Consider the following 19,830-nt stretch of genomic DNA (forward strand, 5'->3'; position numbering starts at 1 on the left):
GACAGTAAATTTCATATATTAAAAAATAAAAAAAAAAAAATAAAAAAAAAAAAAAATAAAAATAAAAAAAAAAAAAGAGTTTACCATAAAAAAAAAAAAAAAAAAAAAAAAAAAAAAAAAAACACCATAGGTCTTCTAATTTAGAAAAACAAAACACTTTTAAAATAAGAAAAAAATATTGTTTAAAACCTACGCAAAAAAATACATAACCATCTCTGTTCCAATACCCTCAATTGACTGCTGAGTAAACTGAAGTCTTAAAACATTCGTTAACTTACCTGAAGTTTTAAAATCGGAGTAAAATCTTAAGACTACTATCTCGATATAAAATGGAATCCCCAAGACAAATGGAGTGTCTCAAGTACCGTATACAGATACTGTTACAGATCATTTATGTATACACATACTCAGCAAGCTTAGGCAAATCATAATAAAGTCCTTTTTTGACCTCTGTTGACTCTTTTCAGTTTTTTCCATTTTAATTTTTTGTGCTTATTAAAGCAATGCCTGTATAAGATTAAGATGTTAAATAATGTATACCCCACTTCTACTCATCCAATTTCATTTCTCCAAAGGCAACATGTTCAAACTGTCTCTATTTGTAGTTCTTCGAGTCTCCTTATATCTCTAAATAATATACTTATACTAATACTTACTTATCAACATTAGGCATTACACATGGAGTTCCTACTAACCACAGAAACATTTCAGCCCTTACGTGAATCTTACACCCACTACCCCCTTCCTTCTATTCCCCATGCCAACCCTCTGGTAGAGTTACATTTCTGCTTTTAGTTCCCCTATTACATGTATGTTACCTTTTACTTACTCCACTAACCACATAGTCTATCCTAGCTCCATACTTATGGAAATATTATCACTCTCATCCATTCCCTCACTTCCATTTGTCTTCCACCTTCAACTTCTGTTATCTGCACCTTCACTTTTTTTTATTTCAAATTTTTATTTAAATTCTAGTTAGTTAACACATAGTGTGATATTAATTTCAGGAGTAGAATTCAGTGATTCATCACTTACATCTAACACCCAGTGCTCATCACAGCAAGTGCCGTCCTTAATACCCTTCACCCATTTAACCACACATGCCCCCCCGCCCTCCTCCCTTACAACAACCTTTAGTTTGTTTTCTATAGTTAAGAGTCTGTTTCATGGTTTGCATCTCTCTTTTCTTACTCCTATGTTCATCTGTTTTGTTTCTTAAATTCTACATATGAGTGAAATCATAAGGCATTTGTGTTTCTCTGACCGACTTATTTCACTTAGCATAATACTCTCTAGCTCTACACACATCATTGTGGATAGCAAGATTTCATTCTTTTTGATGGCTGGGTAATACTCCATTGCATATATATACTATATGTTCTTTATCCATGCATCAGTCAATGGACATTTGGGCTTTTTCTATAAGGTTGTTGTTGACCATTCTGCTATAAACATCAGGGTACATGTGTCCCTTCAAATAAGTATTTTTGTATCTTTTGGGTAAATACCTAGTAGTGCAGTTGCTGGATCATAGGGTAATTCTATTTTTAACTTTTTGAGGAACCTCCATACTGTGTTCCAGAGTGGTTACACCAGTTTGCATTCCCACCAACAGTGTAAGAGAGTTCCCCTTTCCCCACATCCTCACCAACATTTGTTTCTTGTATTGTTGATTTTAGCCATTCTGACAGGTGTGAGGTGATAGCTCACTGTGGTTTTGATTTATATTTCCCTGATGCTGAGTAATGTTGAGCATCTTTTCATGTGTCTGTTAGCCACCTGGATGTTTTCTTTGGAAAAATGCCTAATCATGTCTTCTTCCCATTTCTTTATTGGATTATTTGTTCTTTGTGTGTTGAGTTTGATAAGCTTTTTATAGATTTTGGATACTAACCCTTTATCAGATATGTCATCTGCAAATACCTTCTCCATTCTGAAGGTTGCTTTTCAGTTGTGTTCATTGTTTCCTTCACTTGCACATTCACTTTTTAAAGTTTTAAGGTTGATAATGTGTTCTTCCACTGCTTTTTCTATAGGTTGATTCAATATGTTTTATATGAAAAAACAGCATTTACATTATTCAGACTACATAAATATTTTTCACTTAAGTTTATACAGAATGTCATTATTTTCTCTCAAACAACTAATTTTTTTTTTTTTACTTTCTAGGAATCTCTAATTGTCTTTATTATCTTCTTTCCTTTTCTGCCTTTGTCTTGTTCTTAGGTTTATCCACAGCTACTGAGGCTGTGCAATGCATGTTTTTATTTGAATATCTTCTGAAACCCTCCATTCTCCTTTTCCAGTCAAGTAAACTTTCTCTAGTTCTGCTTCACTGAAATCATCTAGGGGTTTCATGTCATTGCTCTTCAGAATTGGAGCTAAACTGAAGTCCTGGATTACATGCATCCCTTCTTCCTTTACTCTCTGACTTTATTTAAGCACATCCCCCAAGGAGCTATCAAAGAAACAGTGTGAAGAAGTAGGTTTTCTGAATTGAATAAAATGTCTGTATATTTGCTTAATAGTTTGATGAGTAGACATTTTGAGTTGAAAATATTTTCCCATTTGAGGTTGGAAATTATTGCTTCTTTGTCTTCTAGGAACCAGCATTACTGGTAAGAGTTCTGATTCCAACTGATCCCAACTGATTTCAAGTATTGGGTGACTTTAGGAAAGATTTAGGAGTATCTCCTTATTCTTTTTTGAAATACCACAATATGTCCAACATTATTTCTTTTTATTTTTCCATCATGTTTGGCATTAAGCCTTTTAAAAATGGAAACACACTTGTACCCCAATGTTTATAGCAGCACTCTCAACAATAGCCAAATTATGGAAAGAGCCTAAAGGTCCATCAACTGATGAATGGATAAAGAAATTGTGGTTTATATACACAATGGAGTACTACGTGGCAATGAGAAAAAATGAAATATGGCCCTTTGTAGCAACATGATGGAACTGGAGAGTGTGATGCTAAGTGAAATAAGCCATACAAAGGAAGACAGATACCATATGGTTTCACTCTTATGTGGATCCTGAGAAACTTAACAGAAACCCATGGGGGAGGGGAAGGAAAAAAAAAAAAGAGGTTAGCGTGGGAGAGAGCCGAAGCATAAGAAACTCTTAAAAACTGAGAACAAACTGAGGGCTGATGGGGGGTGGGAGGGAGGGGAGGGTGGGTGATGGGTATTGAAGAGGGCACCTGTTGGGATGAGCACTGGGTGTTGTATGAAAACCAATTTGACAATAAACTTCATATATCGAAAAAAAATGGAAACATATTCCTTATAATAAAGTCTTAGGAATTATATTTTAATATCATATATGCTGTCTTTAATATATTAACCGGCCTTGGTTTTCTCTGGTTTTTGAAACTCTTGAATTGATACTCTCTATCTTTCATCTTTCCTTTCATGTTTTTTTTTTTAAGTTTATTTATTTATTTTGAGAGAGACAAAGAGAGCATGCGCGAGTGCGAGCAGGGGAGGGGCAAGGAGACAGGAGAGAGAGAATCCCAATGTGGGGCTCAATCCCACAATTCTTGGAAATCATGACCTGAGTCAAAACCAAGAGTCAGACGCTCAACTGAATGAGCCACCCAGGCACCCCACCTCTCATGTTTTCTATCCCTTTTTTTTAATTCTCCTTGTGGTAGACTGCTTCCACTTTATTTTGAAGCCTTTTATGAGACTATTTGTGCACTGTTCTTATTTTAGGGGTGTAATAAATTTTCCATTGTTTTGATGTTCATAGACTTTATTTTTCAAAGTTATCTTCTCTTACCTGAAATATCTCTACTTCCCATAGGGATGATTCTTAAATTTGATCGTGGACACACAACCATTGTCTCCCAAGGAAACAAAAGTCATATTACCTGCCCTAGATATTACCACTCAGCTTTTCCTTTTGTATAGAGAAATTTCTGTTGGTTTTTGTTTTTGTTTTGCCCTTGTTTTTTCACCTTATGTTTTTTTTTCTTTTTTTTTCTTCTTCTTTTTTTTAACCAGGGTTAAACACCATGCTTCTAGTCATTCTGTGCTCAAGTATAGGTGAAGTAAAATGTTACATTTATAGGCATACAGGAGTTATAATTAGTGTACTCTGATAAGATTAGTATTTAATGTTCATTTTGAGTGTTCATTCTGATTAGTCATATGTATTTTGTATCAGTAGTTAAGTATTTCCATTATGACTCCAGAAGAGAGCCAACTAATGCCACTGACTTAGGATTCACTTTTCATTCTTGCCATTCATTTGTCTTGCAATCTTGTTGTCTGCAACCCTCTTCCATGATGGAACTTTTCATAAATATTTACACTGGAATAATCCATTACTCCTGTTCATCAAGAAACTCATCCATCTGATTTCTACTTGCAATAAATGTGTTGAAATACCCTGATAGCCTTACTCCTATCTTCTTCATTGTTGTAAGTTTAAAAGCTTCTTACAGCTTTATCATCATTTTACTGGAATCTCAGGAAGAAAGGGTACATTCCACATAAGCTCAATCTATAGCCTTGAAGTAGAAATTAAAAATTATCTACTATCCTAAAATAAACTGTAGTTTGATAGTGACTATCAAACTATAAAATATAACATACTCATGTGTTCAGTTATAATAAAAAAATGCATGTTAGTAGTGATATTTCATTATAAAATAAAACATACTCGTGTTCAGTTATAATATAAAATGTATGTAAGTAGTGATATTTCAGATGCTGTGACACATACAATTAGAGAGAAGTTTTTAATACAAAGTATTCCATGACTAGTGTAATTTAAGGCAATATCTGTGAGAAAAATACTCTTTCAAAAATACGTACAGAAGAGAATTGAACTTCTATCAAGGTTTTAAAGATTATAAATGGAACTAGGAATATTATGAATCTGATGAAACTAATGATATTTACGTGTTTTAAAATGATGGAAGAAAATGGAAGAGGAAACTGAGGAGCTGAGGGAATAACTAGGGGGAAGGAATTGCTAACATTAGGAACAAAATGAACAAAAGAATTGAAAAGAGAATATCAGCTCATCAAGCAGCTGGAAGATGGAATATATAAGATGATGGTGAGAGGCAAGGCAGTAAGATAAGTTAGGGCCATATGTTGTGGGAGGCTGGACTTTAGGAGAAACAACAGGGATATGCAGCAATTTGCTAGAGGGTTCCTTATTCTCTGGAAAATATTCCAGAAGCATCAAAGTAAAGAATGTAATGGTAAGGATTTAAAATATTATTGAGGGGCTCCCGGGTGGCTCAGTTGGTTAAGCGTCCAACTCGATTTCAACTCAGGTCATGATCTCACGGTTCGTGGGTTTGAGCCCCACGTTTGGCTCCTCACTGTCAGTGTGGAGCCTGCTTTGGATTCTCTCTCTCCCTCTGCCTCCACCCTGCTTCTGCTTATATGCATACTCTCTCTCAAATAAATAAATAAACTTAAAAAAATACTATGGAAATATAATAATATTGTAAATACATTTTACTGTAAAATATGAAATACCAAAGGCATTTTAGATGTGGAGATGGCCACTATATTCTTCTGAGAATAACTGTCTTTAGTAGTTAGGGGTATCATGGTAGAAAGGTTTGAGAGTCATGGCTATAGTTTTATTTTAATGAGTAGACAACACAGATCCAAAGAGTGGTATCATCAGAACAGTGCTTTCGTATGTCTAATATGGAAGCAGGATAAAAGATGGAGTGAAAATGGGATAGGTTTAAGGTTCTGGGACACTTTGCAAGCCCAAGGTAGAAATAATTAAAGTTCACATAGAACAGTAAATTATGGATAGAACGAAGATATAAAAACATATTCATTATAAATGATGACTCCTTCAAACTTGACATATAGCTACATCTGGGGAGAGAGGAAAAGTCTGGATAATCCATAAAATATGCTGGTGTCACTGATGGGATGACAGGAGGAGGTTTCTAAAGTGACATTTTGGTTTGGGGGTTATATTGCTTAGGGATTTAATGTTACATTTCTTGTATTTATAAGATTAGTAACATTCTGAGAAATAAATGAAAGTATCCTTAGGAAGACACTTCATGTTAGCAAAAAGGAGCGGATATCTTGTGTGAATAAGATGATTCTGTCAGTGATTTGCCAATTAACCTCAGAACCAGTAACTTAGAACTTTGTAGGAAAAGTAGAAGGATACGTACAGAAGTGCAAGTACAGTGCAGTGGCAGATGGTCACATTAAAATTTAAGGGGGGAAGGAGGGTGCAGTGGAATAATTAGCCCCTCCTTGTGCCTGTAGCAAGGAGCAGGCTACAGAGGAGTAAATAAATCAGAGTTCTAAGGAAAATCGAGCAAATCCTTGAGGTAAAATAACATAGAAAATTAAAGTATTTACATATAAAGAGAGAGCAATAATGCTTCATTGCAGTAATCAAGATATTTAAATCACCTTTAAGAGCTTATTATTTTCCTATATCTTGTTTCATCCTGGGTATCATATGTATTAAAGGAGATATCCATGTTTATTTGATGCTATTGAGATATCATTTGAATAAAACTCTTCCAGAAAAAACATAGGAATATAGTTTTGCTCGAGAAATAATGTGTCAGGGGATTCAAAGGAAAGGAATTTGAAATAAGAGTCAGCAGTTCTGGCTTTAATTCTAAGCTTCTACTAACTAGGTGTGATTTTTGACAAAGTGGATGTTAGCGTGCATTCATTCATTTAATAATCACTAACTGACTAACTAGGTGTCTACTGTGTTCCAAGCTCTGTGCTAAGAGTCTAAGACAGTCCTGCTCTCATGGAGATCACATTCTTGAAGGAAGATACAGAAGTAAAAAGTGAACATAACACATAAGTATATTTAGACTATGAGAACATGATAAGTGTACAAAATTAGAAGTAGAGCAGAGTACAGGGAAGTCAGAGTGCAGGAGTGCAGGGAAGAAGTGTCCATGTGTAAGGGAGAAGCCAGGATAGGTCTTATTTCAAAGAAGCCAAGAGGAAAACCGGGAGGAGTGGGAGTGAGAGGGATGCTATCTTCATATTACCCAAGGACCTAGCTTACTTAGCATTACTACATACTCAAATTCTAATGTTTAGTGTATATAAATATAGTTATGTAATTAATCTCTCTGTGCTCAATTTTCTTCTCTATAAAATGAAGGCAGAAAACCAGATCCAGAGTTATCTAAGTAAAAATAGTTAAGACATGACACAATGTATAAAGTCCTTCAGCCCATTCATAAAACAGCCACTTTTGCTGATACAGGAAGAGCAAGGAGGACTAACTATTGTGTAGGATATGAATGGAATTGAAATGTGCTACTAGATCAGGGTTTTGTAACATTAATTAGCTGTGAATTCAAATTATCAAGGCAACACCTAGATTTTTTAAAACAAATTAAATACAGGGGCACCTGGGTGGCTCAGTCGGTTAAGTGTCTGACTTCGGCTCAGGTCATGATCTCTCAGTTCATGGGTTTGAGCCCCGTGTCGGGCTCTGTGCTGACAGCTCAGAGCCTGGAGCCTGCTTCAGATTCTGTGTCTGTTTCTTTCTTTGTTCCTCCCCTGCTCACGTTCTCTCTCTCTCTCTCTCAAAAATAAACATTTAAAAAATTAATAAAATAAAAAACAATAAAAAGAAGAAAGAGAGAAAGAAACTGGAGAGAGAAGCCTCTCATTTGGAGAAGAATGTCAGATAAAGAATACAAAGTAAGTGTGGTATTCAGAAAAACGATCAGGGGCTCCTGGGTGACTCAGTCGGTTAAGCGTCCAACTTTGGCTCAGGTCATGATCTCGCAGTTCATGGGTTCGAGCCCCGTGTCGGGCTCTGTGCTGACAGCTCAGAGTCTGGAGCCTGCTTCGGATTCTGTGTCTCTTTCTCTCTCAGTTCTTCCCCTGCTCACGTTCTCTCTCTCTCTCTCTCTCTCTCTCTCTCTCAAAAATAAAGATTAAAAAAAATTAAATACATGGATAAAGATAAAATAACAGGTATGGTAAAAGTAAATTTTGTTTTCTGAAGTTTCTGTTTCATGTATATGTGTTAGTGTTTGTGTGTATAATTGGTCACCATATAAAGATTTATCTTGGAGAACATAATCAAAAAAGCTTAATAGAGATTATGCAGAGCCTTGAAAGTGTTAAGATTTTGGAAAGCATAACACAAATGAAACTATTAAGCCCACTTGGGGTAGCTACAGAAAGCAGATCGTAAAATTGTTAGGTAGCAGGTATTATGCACACCATAAGAAAAACTTCCTAACAGTTCCATTAGGTCAACCAAGCAATTGGCTTTCCATCACTGGAAGTTGGATGATCAACTGTCAGAGATACTGTAGGAGGATTCTTGCATCCTCTGGGGACATGAACCTTAAGGAGCAAGACTTTGCATCAGGACACGGAGAATACAAGGATGGATGGTAACAGCATTCCCCATCAGGACACTTGCAATTAAATTTAGTTTTAAGTCAGACACATGAAAAATATCAATAAACAACCAATAGAAAACCTGAGTGATACAGATCGTAAATTTCAAAGATAAAGAAGATTACTTATTTATCTTCTTTTTTATTTATATTTCCTTATTTATATTTCCTTGGTGGACCAAGGAAAGCTTGATAAGAAAAAAGGAGTTTTACCTGAATATGGAGCCAAAGGTGGCCATCAATAGTTGGGAAAAAAAGAGTACCCATCAGGAAGAGACAAATTCAAATGAGATGAGATGAGCAGATACAGCCTGTTTGGTGACTGGAGATAAACCCACTTAGCAGACTAATGAGGATAGGAACCTCACTGAGGCTTGGAAATTTATAAATTCAGAAGTCAAAATTGGGTCAGATTTTGTGATCATAAATATAATTATATATAATTAGAGTTGTATAATGTAGAAAGTAAATAAGAATAAATTTCTTACTGTCCACTGAAACACAATTGGCCAGAAATTAGAGTGACCTAGGAAGGTCAGATGTGGAAGGCTGATTTTGGGTTATGGAACTGCTTTTTTAGTTCACTGGCCATTGAACATTCTGACCACCTGTGGTCAGATTACACCTGTGGTCATGCTCAGGAGCAAGAAGAAGCCACGTAACTGAAGCAGTGATGAACTCGGGCTCTGACTCAGACTGAGTACAAAGCCAGATCTGATCCATACTAGCTATGTGAGCTTAAGTAAGATATCTAACATTTCCAAGCTGCCATTTCTTGACTTGTAAAAAATATTACCTTTATCACAAGGCTCCTTGAATATAAAATGGCTCAACATCATAAGCTTATTGACATAGAGAGGACATAATAAATTGCAGCAAAACAGCCCTTCATGTGTTGAAGAAGAATGAAAAAGTGTAGTGATTTTTGTTACATGAATAACATGTTCTCATCTTTGAGAAACTCATGGTCAGAGAGTATTAACTGGTAAAAACATAAGCAGAAATGAAATAAATTTTAGCTAAGAGAACAGAAAGCTAAGAGAACGCTGAAGTATTTGCAGGAATAACAATGGTATCTACTGCATACTTATTATTTAATAGATTTCATATTCTAGACCCTATACATACACTAATTGATTTAATACTCATGACACTCTTTAAGGTAAATATCATTTATTACCTCACCATTTTACAAATGAGGAAGCCTAGGCGCAGAGAGACTACACCACTTATCTAGAAAGACAAAGGCAAGTGGCAGAGGCAGGATAAGAAACCTCAGTAGTCTGACTCGAGTCTATGCTCCTAATTACACACCATACTGCAAGCATTACCCTTAAACTTCTCTTTTTTCCAGGCCCTTTTACATGACTTTTGGCAAAGTGCATCCCTACTGGGGGTGGGGCAGAAGAGAAAAGATGACAATAGATAATGATCATGAACACAAACATAGGGATCATGTATATATGGACACAAAATAGATGAGGGCCTGTCAGCAGACAGAGGACAAGAATGACCAGTATGGAGCAATCATCATCATCATCACCATCATCATCAAAACAACTGCTTTTGGAGCACCTGGTGGCTCAGGCAATTAGGTGTCAGAATCTTGATTTTGGCTCAGGTCAAGACCTCACAGTTTGTGATGTGGAGCCCTGCATGAGGCTCTATGCTGACAGCACAGAACCTGCTTGGGATTCTCTCTCTTTCTCTCTCACTCTCTCAAAATAAATAAAAATTAAAAACTTCCTTTGGGGGTGCCTGGGTCCCTTAGTCAGTTAAGCATCCAGCTTCAGCTCAGGTCATGATCACACAGTTTGTGAGTTTGGGCCCCACATCAGGCTCTGTGCTGACAGCTCAGAGCCTGGAGCCTGCTTTGGATTCTGTGTGTGTGTGCCTCTCTCTCTCTCTCTCTGCCCTTCCCCTGCTCATGCTCTCTCTCTCTCTCAAAAATAAACATTAAAAATTTTTTTAAAACTGCCTTTGATTAAATATTGTGTGCCGTTTTCCCATTTGTTCTAACCTCCAAATAATAATCCTCATTTTAAACATAATGAAACTGAGGCCCAGAGAATTTAAGTATCTTGCCTGAGTTCCCACAGGTAATAAATGGTGATGACAAGAGACTAATCCAAATGTGTCTGATTTCATAGTTTTATTTATGGTTCTAGTGGATTATACAGTAAATATGGGGAAAGGGATTTCTTGGAATTTATTTTGACATTTGGGGAATAATCCTTCTAAATTTATTCTTTTTTATAGAACTATAGTATTGGAATATTTTTTTTTTTGTCTAAAACCACAGACACGAATGTTGCAGGTTTTCTGAGGTTGGCAAGGCATGGCCCACTATAACTCGTAGTCCATCTTTTTGAAAGTGGTATCAAGCCAGAAAAGGTGAGCTTGGTTTGGAGAACATTCTTCCAATCATATGACTCTGACCTGTGAGGTTACAACTAAAGACTAAATTTCCTGCCTTCTTTGCACAGATGGCAGCTATGTTAGTCTGGTTGAGCTGCCAAAACAAAATAGCAGACTAGGTGGCTTGTAAACAACAAAAACTTCTTTCTCACAATTATGGAGGCTGGGAAGTCCAAGATCAGGGTGCCATTAGATTCAATGTCTGGTGAAAGCTGGCTTCCTAGTTCACAAACAGCTTTTTCCTGTGTCCTCATATGGTGAGAGAGAAAAGGGAGGTCTTCGGGGTCTCCATTATAAGGGCAGGAATCCCTGCATGAGGGCTCTATCCTTGTGACCCAATCACCTGTCAAAGGCTTCACCTCTGAATCCATTACATTGAAGACTGGGTTTCAACACATGAATTCTGGGAAGACATGAACATTCAGTCTGTAGCAGTAGAAGTTGTGATGTTGAATTGAAAGCAGCTCTGAATATCAGTTCACAAACTAAAATAGTCAAGAAAGACTTCTTAATTTTTCATATTCAATCAGTTTACTGCCCACTGGTCTTTGGGTTTACATCTAAGTTCGAAGAACTAGTTTGGAAACATTCCTAGTAGTCATCAACCACTGTGGCCTCTGTCTACACAGACATCCTCCATCACATCTGGTCTTCAGTCCCTGGTCCTTGTGGATGTATCAACTCTCCATTCTTTTCTGTAAGACTTCTCAAGTTTTCCTTTCCTTCCTCCAGACCATCAACAATATTTTTAATCTAGACTTTGAATAAAAATTCTTCCTCTAAATCATCATGAAGACTTCCATATCCTTACCTTGGCCAGGAAGTAGATTAACTTTTCTCTGCATTCTTTTCTTTCCCTAGGCAATAAATGCACTAAACTCTAATAATAGAATGGGGAAGAAGGTAATTTCAGGGGAAAATTTTAATAGTATTTAAGAAAGTGTTTCCCACTGTAAGTTAGGCATCTTCTCCTTTTCCTTCCCAAGGGCTTAAATCAATTAGTCAAGTGATATTAAAACAAAACAAAACAAAAACAAAACAACAACAAAAACAAAGAACACTAAGCACAGGGGAAAGCACGATGTAAGCACAATACATTCATCTACTTCCATCTCATCTACTAAAGAGTAGATATAGCAATGTCTTGATATGCACACTATTATCTTATACACATTCCTACTTTATTTTAAAATGAAACTTAAATAAAGGCTACATAATGTTCCTCAGAACAGCAAATACCAGCAAGTCATAAGAGTCCAACTTGAGAATTCTTAGTTTAAAGAGCATTCCAACATTGAAATGAACACTGCTTAAATTCTGTATTATTAAACTTTGCTCACATGGGAAGTGACTTGTGTCTGAGCCTGAAGTTATTTAGCAATCACTTCTCATTGCTTTGATAGGTGTGCACACGATCAGTTAAGATTTCTTTCCAGGGATGATTCCATAAAGGCTGACTGGCAAATTAGAGCTTTCTCATCACTCAACCATTTGGAAAAGAGTGGTTATTTTCTATATAATCAATTCCATTAGCCATTTTGATGGTCAATAGCTCAGCAATTCATTGAGCAGTAATCAGTTAGATTTATTTGTCTGAGGCACTGAAATAATCAAAATACTTTTTCAACCTTCTATGTCATATATCAGTTTAATTCTATATCTAAGTGTTACAAAATCAAAATTATGTCATAAGAAAATAAAATGAGCTTCTATTCCAAGATAAATATCATAAAATTTATTTCTAATTCCTTAGCCTTTAAAAACAAAGTTTACCACTTTAATAAATTATATCAAGATAAATATAATCTAGGTATAATCTGTAAATAATATAGTATATGATGTGTTACATGAATGAACTGAATAATCAAACAAAAATTATTAATCACTAATAAACATAAATCAGGAGTGTCTGAGTTTCAGAGATAAACCAAGTAAACTATATCGTCAGATAAAGCCTCTTTTTTTATAGTGAGCCATTTTTTCCTCCTTAAAAAAAGATTTAAAAAATGAGTTGAAATATCGATGTGAATATTACATTTTTTAATTTAGGTAAATAATGCTGATTGGATTATCATTAGAACTCATGCAGTTAAAAGATAAAGCAAATAGGAAAAGTTTTTTTCTGGTTTAAGGTGAATAAAGGAAAAAAATGAGAGAATCTTACCAAAAGTTTAAATCAACTTAATATAATCATTGGAAGTACAAAAAGGCTTCATATCATGCCATACATTACCAATGCAAAAGATAGATGGTGATTAAAGATAATCGTTCAAGAAGACTGCAATTGATACATTTATTAAGGTAAAATTACATTCTGAAACCAATTCAAAATGCAACCAATTTCGCCTGCTTCTGAATTTTTTATTCACCTTATGGATATCATTTTTTAAACTAGTTGTTTGTCATTGCTCTCAGATTTTCACCTAATTTTATTTTAAAATCCTTTACACTAGTTATAACCTTGTATTCCAGATCAGAGTCAATAATGTTTCGTCTATTTCAAAAAGTTTTCCAATGCAGTGATATTAATAATGGCTACTTCATTATCTACAGAGACCAAAGTCACAGTAAGTGGAATAAGTGTCACAAGGCTGTACTTAGATGGTTTATAACAGTTCCTGCCCCCAAAGTAATTCCTTATCTAACATTATTGTTATTGAAGAGGTTATATGCTGATAAGTCTTTCAAAGGTTTAGCCTTTGAATATCAACATATGAACTTTAATAATGCACGAGGCACTGAAATATATGAAGATATTAATATTTTTTCAAATGCTATTACAATGAACTCCAAACTAACACAGTTTGAAATTAAAAGACCATGGAATGTAGAAACAAAACTTTTATAGGTGTAGGTGATAAAGGAAGTTCTCCACCCTCATGGGAGATGACAGGTTGTGACTTTTTTTGCCATGCAGCAGATGGAATCCCATTTTCAAGGTTACATTCATGTAGTTGTCTAGAGAGTAAAGAGTTTTCTACCCTATACGTGGATTTTCGTTCCTTCTGACTTTTTACATTAAACAAACATTTCCTTCTTTCTTAAGAAAATACCTGCAGAATTTTTTCTAGGCATATGCAAAATTAGGACCCCGCTTCATAGTTTGAAATTTACTTACTAACTTAAATGTTACAACTATCAAAATTCTACCTTACTGACATTCCTACATTAGGCATAACTTTTAATACTCCATCTCCACCTGAAGTCTGAAACCCTCGCACTTGACAACATCAATTCTTTTTAAAATAAGAGGGGTGGGGCAGGAGAAGTTGGGAGAGGCTTCATCCACGCAACTGCCAGTCCTGTCCTGAAAAATATTTCTCACTATAATTTCAAATGACAAATTATTTAATGCTCATCACTAAGCACATTCTGACAGAAATTATACTGCAGCCGTAAGTAGACCTTCTAACTAATCAGAGGTCTTTAAAATTGCTTTTCAATCAACATTACATCTTTTTCATTTTTTTTTTTTTTTGCTAATCCACTATTAATATTTTGAGACCCAAAACCTTTAAGGTAGACTGTTAGCTGAATACTCAGCCATATAGTTCTGTAAATCAATTAAACTACTTTAAAAATACATTTGTGTAAGCTGGTTACTATATCCTTCAATGAAAGAACTAAAAGAACTTGAGAGTGATACCAACATGTGTTGAGGTGAGTGCCCACAGGAGCCCCTCATCCTGTCTGGCATCAAACATAGCTCACTACCTGCCTATAATTTCCCTGTATTAGTTTTCTAGGGCTACTGTCATAATAAAATAACAAAATACCACAGGCTGGATGAGAACAGAAATTTATTTTTCACAGTTCTGGAACCCAAAAGTCCAAGATCAAGGTGTCAGATTTGGTTTCTCCTGAGGCCTCTCTTTGGCTTGCAAATGGCCAGCCTCTTGATGCTTCATCACCTGGGCATTCTTCTGTGCGAGCGAGCCCCTGAAAATTCCCTCTCTTTTAAGGACACTAGTCAGACTGGGTTAGAGTCCATCCTAATGGCCACATTTTAATTACCTCTTCAAAGACCATATCCCTAAAGGTCACATTCTGAGGTACTGGAGGTTAGTGCTTCAACATACGAATTTGGAGGGGACCTAAATCAATCCATAAGGCCCCCCTAAAGTTATACTTGCCAGAAAATGTTGCCAGCATATTTCTGTTTGTGTAATGGCAGAGACTTATTTCTTCTTCTACCTACGTGACTTTCTCTACTTCCCTTAAGGGTCCATTCCATAAAGATGTTATGAGATCTTTTATTTGTGGAGAAAGGGGAGTGGACTCTTTTACCAATCCCTAGTGACAGAGGATCATTCAAACCTGCAGCACCATATGAAGGAACAATACTAAAATAAAATGTTCAGATGTGAATTAAACAATAGTGAAAGATTCCCTTATTGTGGTTTTAAAAACCAGATTAGGGGCGCCTGGGTGGCTTGGTCGGTTAATCGTCTGACTTCGGCTCAGGTCATGATCTCACGGTCCGTGAGTTCGAGCCCCGTGTTGGGCTCTGTGCTGACAGCTCAGAGCCTGGAGCCTGTTTCAGATTCTGTGTCTCCCTCTCTCTCTGCTCCTCCCCTGTTCATGCTCTGTCTCTCTCTGTCTCAAAAATAAACGTTAAAAAAAAATTAAAAAAAAAACAGATTAAAAAAAACTATATAATTAAGAGAAAGAAAATTGCAAGAGTCTGCCTTAAAATTGAGCAATTTCTGGCCTGAAAGTCCTTGTGTAAAGGAAAAAAAGTTATGTATTTATGAAATAAGATTAGAAATAAAGTACATAATTTCTTATCTTTTTAATGACCCCAAATGAAATACATTACTTTTTATTTCACAGAAAATGTAATGTACTTGCATAAATCATGAGTTGAGGGCAAGAAAAAAGAAATTCCCAGTTTCCAAGTAAATTTAACTCTAACCCTGCTTCAGAGTCAGCAATCAGTACCAAGCCCTTCATAACCTCTCCAACAAAATTGGCTATAGATTTATACGTTGGGCAGGTGGTCACTGAAATGTAACAAACACTTGTCTTCCAAATTTTCCAATGAAGCAGCTAAATTGGATTAGGTTCCTCATGTTTAATAGCAATGCATTATTATCAACTGTGAGCTTCCTCCTTCTCAAATGTGCCATCACAGCATTTCTGTTCAGTTTTTTTTTTAATGCATTTCTTTAATACCCTCAAACAATTAACCAAATCTTCACTTGAGCTTTTGCTGCCAAGGAAAATGCAAGTACCATAGTCTTCCAGATTCAATCAGATTTGTCTCCGGTACTGCATTTAATGAGTGCCTTGAATGGTAAATGATCACTTGCTTTGCTAAAACATTGAGATTTTCCTCCTAAGCTTCTTAAAATTTTTAATGTAATGTCTGTCCCCCTGGTTCACTACTCAGCTTCATCAGCAACTTGATTGCAATCTCCAGGAGTACGATGCTTTGTAAAATCTTTCACTTATTAAATAACACTCTACCATCATCTTATCAGGAAAGAAATAACACTAGTGACACAAAATTTCAAGTATCCAAGTACATATGGCATTCTCAATTCTCAAATATCCTTGAGTGAACTACGTGCATTATATATTAATTATAGAGGAATGTTTTATTCATCCATTTATTCATTAAACTCACACATTTATCATACAATATTTTTTGGTGTCTATTATGACCCAAGTACTCTATTAGAACTTGGAGATACAAAGATGAAAGCGACAGTCTTGAAATGCTTATTCCAATGCCAAAATGCTGACTATAGTTTGAAGCAGAAAGTAGGCATAATTGACTACAAAGAGAATTTGTGAGTGTGTGTGAGTACATGTGTGTGTGCCTTCATATTCAAAGAGTAAGCTATAGCTAGAAAACCATAATATTACTAGTGGGTACATGCATCAATCCTTTCCATGGAGCCTACCCACAAAAGCTATCCTTCCACTGGTAGTGGCAACCACCACTTTCAGAACCATGAGCTGTATTTCATTCACAAATGATTCTCATTCAGACAACACACGATGCAAGGATAATTGCTATAACCACATATGTAAATCATTTGAAGCCATGAGCCCATTTGTGTTAATAGCAATGTTCTTATTTATTCTGCTTTCGCTTAATTTAGTTAACTGTAAGCAACTACTGACATTCATTACACATGTTTAATTTCTATTCATTTGTATTAATTTTATCAAAAACCATCAAATACCTAGTTTGTGTCAGGCATTATATTCACAATGAGAATAAATCACTAAGTAAAAAAGTCTTAGACAAAGTTTCAGCCTTCTTAGAGCTATCATGGGAGAAATGGGGGGTATTTAAATATAACACAATTTAAAATAAGCTATAATTGTGATAAGTACTAACAAAGAATGGCACTTAGAAGAACTCTAACCAAGGGCAGGAAACCAATAAAGGAGTCTTAGAAGAGGTGAAGATTGATATACAATCTCAAGTAAGAGTAGAAGTAGGAGGTAAAGGAGAGTTTGGATATAAGGAGAAGGAAGTGATCCAGAGAGAGGGAATGACCATAAGTAATGAGCAACCAATCACACTGAGGAATAGAATGGATGGAGAATACAAAGTAGGAGTGAAAAGTGTGAAAAAAAAAAAAAAAGAGAAATGCAGAGGAAGAGGATGAATGCCAGGCTATGTTTGGGCCTAGAGGCCATGTTCAAATTTTGATCTTTACCTTAAGAGCAATGGGAATACATTAAGGTATTTTTTAAAACTAGGTATTTTACTGAGCTATGATGACATACAAAGTCTGTTCATATTTAATGTGATACAACTTGATGTGTTTAAAGATAAATAATACTCCCATGAAACCATCACCACAATCAATGCCATAAATATATCATCTCCAAAAGTCTCCTCTTGACCCCTTTATTCTCTTTGTGCTAACACTTAATATAAGACCTACCTCTTGGAAAAATTTTAAGTATCAGGTGTAGTATTGTTAACTATAGCCACTTGCTATACAACAGATCTCTAAGACATAGTCATTTTGCATCACTGAAACTTTGTCTCCTTTGAGCAACACCTCCCTATTGTCTCCCAGGCCCTGGTGACCACTATTCTACTCTCTGCTTCCAAGAGTTTGACCATTTTAGATTTTTTATAGATGTGGGATTTTTTATAGATGTGGGATGATGTAGTATTTGTCCTTCCGTGGCTGGCTTATTTTACTTACCATAATACCAGGTTTATCCATAGTGTCACAGATGGCAGGATTTCCAGAGATGACAAGGTGTTTAGGTGACATTCTTCACATAATTCTTTGATCATATAAATAAGAATTTTTGAATGTTTACAAATTGCAAATCTGCTGAATATATTTTAATTCACTCTTATTCAACCAACGAAAACCTTAAATCTTCATAAAAATGTAATTTACTTGAAAACAGTTGTGGTTACTGTTCTTTTTTTTCCCAAATGCTATGAGCCTTGGTGGGTTTCTTGCAAACACACCTGTTTTTTACCCCAAGGGCACATGATTGATTCTCTCTTAAATCAATTATTTTTTCCCAGAGAAAAATCTGTATACAAATAGGAACAGTCCACTTTAAATTAATTAATGTCATGTCGTTTGTCTTCGATATATCTTCCGTAAATAAATGAAAGGAAATCAGTGACACGTGGCAGTACGCTCACTGAATCTTAATCACAGCATCCATTCTCCCACCAACACATCCTTACAGCACTTTCAGCCATTTTCTCTCTGTTCTTTTCTCTGAACTCTGAGTCGACCAGCAGTTCCTCTGCATCGGTTATTACTTTGTTCCTCAGGGATTCATAAATGGTAAACACAGCTGGATTGTCAGTAAAGGTCTAATCTGGAAACCATGTCTATCTTCTCTCTTGTAAACTTTTTGGATCCATGCTAATTCCGTGTTCAGTTCTTTGAAGTGATGTTTCAGTTCAGCCATCATTTTTGGAATTTGCATCAAACCAGCCATATCTTACTGTTTTTATCACTATTTTTTGAGTTTTTCTGAAATTATAATTGAAATTCCCTACATCATAAGATAGTATTGTCTTTTTTAAAATCAGAAGAAATGATGCTATTCAGTAGGGGCTCCTTTTCTTTTTTCTTTTTCTTTCTCTCATTCTCTCTCTCTCTCTCTCTTTTTTTTTTTTTTTGTTGTTGTTGTTGTTAATCTGAATAGGATTTTTCTTTTAGAGTATAGGTTTCTGCATCAAAATTAATATGCCAACCCCCAAACTCAAAGCAGGGCCTGAGCTGCTCATTACTTTTAAAAGTTAAAATTTTGTGTTATTTGCTAAGTCTTTTTTATCAAAAATTCACATTATTATTTTTATAGTCTGGTGATTATATTTTAAAAAAAAATTTTAAGTGTTTATTTTTGAGAGGGGGGAGGGGTGGGGTGGAGGGGACAGAGGATCAAAAGCAGGCTCTGTGCTGACAGCAGAGAGCCCACAAGGGGCTGGAACTCACATACCATGAGAGCATGACCTGAGCCGAAGTCAGACACTTAACCAACTGAGCCACCCAGGCGCTCCTGATTCTTTATTTTCATTTATTTATTTTTGATTTTTTTTAATGTTTATTTAACAGACGGAGAGACACAGTGTGCATGGGGAAGGGGCAGAGAAAGAGAGGGAGATACAGAATCCGAAGCAGGCTCCAGGCTCTGAGCTGTCAGCACAGAACCTGATGTGGGGCCAAACCCACCAGCCGTGAAATCATGACCTGAGCCAAAGTTGGATGCTTAACTGACTGAGCCACACAGGCACCCTGATTCTTTATTTTTTATATTCTTCTTCCTCTTGTCTTTCCTTCTATTCCTCCAATTCCAACTTCATTCATTGATAGAAGCCTTGTCTTCTATGAAGACTGAGTCAGGGATTATATTAATCATGAACAACACATTGCCACATAGTATTTTGTCCCATGAGTCTATATTCAGTGATTTACTTTGATCGCTATTTTCTGCTAAACACAGGATTTTCATCGTTTTCATTGTTTCAGATATCTGGCTTGCATAAATGCTGAGAACCA

The sequence above is a fragment of the Panthera leo genome, chromosome C2 (assembly GCF_018350215.1).
Source record: "Panthera leo isolate Ple1 chromosome C2, P.leo_Ple1_pat1.1, whole genome shotgun sequence".
NCBI lineage: Eukaryota > Metazoa > Chordata > Mammalia > Carnivora > Felidae > Panthera > Panthera leo.